The 4324-nt window shown below is 37.3% G+C and overlaps 1 pseudogene; it reads right to left on the bottom strand.

Annotated features, from left to right (window-relative positions):
* Positions 1-1798: 1798 nt before the first annotated feature.
* Positions 1799-3167, bottom strand: LOC118830154 (annotated as a pseudogene).
* Positions 3168-4324: the final 1157 nt, after the last annotated feature.

Raw genomic sequence — 4324 nt, 5'->3', positions numbered from 1 at the left:
TGAGGATAAAAATACAATGACTGAATTCTCATATGGGAGTATATGGCCAACTCAAACCACTAGCATTGTGTTGCTTTCTTAAAAAAAAAAAGAAAGCACATAGAGGAACTTTTCTTCCATTAGAACAAAAAAGTCAAAACCTTTTGGGAGGTTTGGAAAATGGAAGCTGGTAAGATATAAAACTTGGGAAAACAGACAAATAATCAAGCTAACTCATGGTGTATTAAAAGGAAATACTTAATAGCAGTCTTGGCTTTCTTTTGTTTTGTTTTATCCTTTTTCATTTCCCTTTGTCAATCTTGGTGATTGATCCTAAGAGGGGCAGGCATCTATACTCTTGTTTCTCAAAGATATTTTGGCCTAACATAAATTTAACTGTTTAAAGAATTAATTTTGAATTTATTTTGACTCTGTGATGCTGAGTAGGAAGATGAAGTTTGCATGGATTTTTTCCCTGAAGTAATCTCTTGCAATATTCTTAGCACAGTTTGATGATGATGCTTTTTTGAGCTTCTATGTAATGTGCTCATTACCTTCTTTCTTCTATGAAAATAAGCAAAACTATGATTTCTCCCCCTCTCCAAAAAACTATGTGGAAGAGAATGGTGATGATGAGACTGTATGAAATTTATGAGATACAGCAAAAGCAGTCCTCAGAGAAAAAAAATATACATTTAAATACATGAATTAAATGAAAGAGAGGATTCATTAACAGCATGCAATTTAAAAACCAGACAATTAGCAAATAAACAAACCCCAAGTAAGCACAAAAATAGGAAATCTTAAAATCAGAGGAGGAATAAATAATATGGAAAAAGCACGGAAATGATAAACAAAACTAAAAGCTGGTTAATTGAAAAGACTAGCAAAATCAATCTTTATTTAACCATTCAGTAGCTGTTAATATGATACAAAAAGGGAGGATATAAAATTACTTAAAAATATTAACAAGGTAAAAATCACAACAGAAAGGAAATGAAAAGAATAATCAGAATCAACTATGCATGATTATATAGTAACAAAACCAAGAAATTAAAAGAAATGGAATATTACCTATAAAGAGATGAAATAACCATATTATTAGAACATGAAATAAGAATTTTAATCTAATCTCAAAAGAAAGTTAACTACCCATAAAGGAACTACAAAAGAAAAAAAAACCTAGTCCATATAGATTCATAGATGTACAGCTTCTTATATCATGTTAGAAGCGGTCTCCCATTCAGTGATCAAGGAATTTTAAAATAGCAGTAATGATTTTCATCAGAAAGGATTTCTCCTTGCCCTCCAGCAATTAACATGAAAGCATGTGCTTTCTTACATAGTTGAAGCAATAAAAATAACCACCTATAATTTGGCATTTATGTTTACAGTTGCTCCGAAAATCTTTTGAATTTCACAAAGCCATTATCCAGCCTTGCCACGAAATAGAGATTGTGGATTCTAGGTAGTAAGGGCTCTTTCCAAACCAATGTTGTCAAAAGAAACAAGAAGTAGGACATTACACTAGATTTCTGGATCTAGTACACTAGAAAGAATATGTTAAACAGAGTATTACCTACAATTTTATAGAAGGAACTAAATACTTGCAAAAACTGATTTCTGGATGTATATTTTATTGTGTGGATTTTCTGCATCTGCTAATTTAAAATAGACACGTCCCATTACCTATATCCCTTCCCACTCTACCCCCAACTAGCTTACTATGGATATGAGCCCAAATCATCCCAGACCATCCAGTGAACAAAGGTAGTGCAATGCACTGGTGTGAAGTGTAAGATTAAAAAAAAAGTCCCTTTCAATCTTCATCAAAGTTTTGCTGTAGAAGAAAAGTGGGAGCCAAATTTACATTCTTCTCAGAAGCAAAATAAACCTGTATCACAAATCCTTTGGGGAATCCTTTAGCTTTTAGTCCTTAGCTTTTCTATAGCTTCTTTTTCCTGAAGTGTTACTTGAATGTAGCTCATGTGACTACTTCCAGCTTCAGCTGTTCTTCCACTGCCACCCCCACCTTCTCCTTGACCACTAGATTCTTGAATTGGTTCATTTAGTATTTGAATAAAATGTTCTTGATATTGGCTGATTTGCTGCAGTAACTGGATTTTCTCATCCTATTCGCTGTAACAAGGCTGGCAGAAGGGAAAGATTCTGTTGAATAATTTGTCTTATCTGCTGGAACTGAGGCTGGTTCCATAAAAATTCAAGTGGCTATCCTCCAGAAGTAGTAGTAGTAGTAGTGGTGGTGGTGGTGGCTGTTGTTGCTGTGGCTGCAGCTGCTGCCACTGCTGAAGACTGAGTAGCCCCTGTGCAGCCTGGTGGAGGTGGGGATGAAGTGGGGGGTGGGGATCCACCACAGTCTGACTCTCTTTATCTCCTGGGTTACCCATTAAAACATATTACACTGCTGCTTTTCCAAAGGATTCATGATGGAAAATGCCATCCACATCCAGAGAAAGAACTATGGAGTCAGAATGCAGAGTGGAGCAGATTCTTTTTTCTTTTGTTTTCTTTCTCATGGTTTCTCCCATTCGTTATAGTTCAACGCAACATGACTAATGTGAAAATGTGTTTAATAGGAATGTATGTGCAGAGCACATATTGGATTACATGCCATCTTGGGGAGGGAGAGGGGGAGAAAATTTAAAACTTATGGAAATGAATGTTGAAAACTGGAAACAAACGAATTGAATATTTAAAAAAGATATTACACTGCTCTATCAGGGTTGTTGAAACTGGCTCCCAGTGCTGTAATTACTTGCTCTTCCTTACAGCTCATTGACATGATCTCAGTCACCATATTTTCATAGGATTGGCCTGTCACAAGAGCCCTTGTTGCATCTTCAAAAAGGTTTGATGGAGAAGAGTCACTCGGGATTCTGTCAGATGATGTTGAGCTAATACCAACAGGAGCTTCTGTTGGCTTGTCTGCTGGTTTCTCTTCTCTAGGAGCACTAGTAGGTATAGGTTCACAAGCTGCTACAGCTGGTGGTGGAGTGACAGATGTAGGTGTAGAGGTAGGAGCCAAGACAGAAGAATGAGTTGGGGTTTGAGCCACAGATGCTACTAATTGTAGTAGTGGTAGCAGGATTTGATTGTTGAGTTGTAGCTGGTGATGGTGTTAAAATAGCTGCTGCTTTGGGTTTTGTCACCATAACTGCCACAAAGTTCTTTTCATCAATTTTGCATTCTTTGAGAGCAGTATCATCATTGATACTGCCATCTTGCTGATCATGTGACTTCTCTCCTACTGAGGTTTTTGTGGTTGTTTCTTGTCACTGTTCTGTTTCATGTTACCTTTAGCTGTCTGGTTTCTGCATTTCCCTACGTTTCTTACAAATGAATCATTACTGCTTCCTCTTACTGCTTACTATCAGATTTTCTCTAGTCACCCTGCACAATTTTGTTCTGTTTGTGGAATTCCAACAGATGGTGTAGGGAGAAGAACTATGTTTTTGCCTTTCTTTGTATTTCCAGCTCTTAGCACAGTGCTTGGCCCATAGTAAGTAAATGCTTGTTGACTGACTGAGAATGTTGGCTCCTATCCTCCACATTGCTTTGCCTGCAGTTTTCTTTACCTTCCAGAAGATAGTATCAGTCATTCTATTTCATGGAGAAACAACTCTTCCTCCCAGAGGGGAAGAGTTCTTCAGAATTCCTGTTGTAACAAACTATATTCCAGCTTAAACAAAGCTCTAGTCCACTATCTCTCTGTTCTGAAGTTCTCTCTTACATCATGATTTCTGAGACCTCTGGCCTCCCACAAGAGTATTCCCAGGATTAATACTGGGACTCCATAATCAAATGTCTTTTTTATCCCAGGACCCAGGTTGCCCACTTCCAGATCATTTCAGCACCTTCCAAGGTCTAGATCAGGAGTTCTTAGGCTTTCCCCCCATCATATACCCCTTTGGAAGTCTGGTGAAGCCTATGGACCCCTTCTCAATAGTTTTTAAATGCATAAAATTGTCATATTTGAGATTTTAACAAAAGGGTAAATTGAGACAGCTTTTCTAGAAAGATAACATTTATCAACAGGGACATGCTACCTGCCAATAAGGACTAGCAACAATCTCTCTTCTTCTCTTATAAGACTAAGGAGTGATCATTGTTTGAGTCCAGGTGCAAGATAGCAGCCCAGACTTTTGAACAACAAACTAGATATCCTTGAAGGTTAGCTCGGTGGAGTAAAAATCATGTCTGACTCCTTTTCTTTCATACATCTTCCCTAAGGTTAGGAAAATTCTTTGAGGACAAGAAGAGCTAGATTTTTAAACAATCTCATTACAGGCCAGCTGAACTCTGAACTAAGTTTAGAGACAAAGAA

The sequence above is a fragment of the Trichosurus vulpecula genome, chromosome 8 (assembly GCF_011100635.1).
Source record: "Trichosurus vulpecula isolate mTriVul1 chromosome 8, mTriVul1.pri, whole genome shotgun sequence".
NCBI lineage: Eukaryota > Metazoa > Chordata > Mammalia > Diprotodontia > Phalangeridae > Trichosurus > Trichosurus vulpecula.
This window is presented reverse-complemented; position numbering and strand designations above follow the sequence as displayed.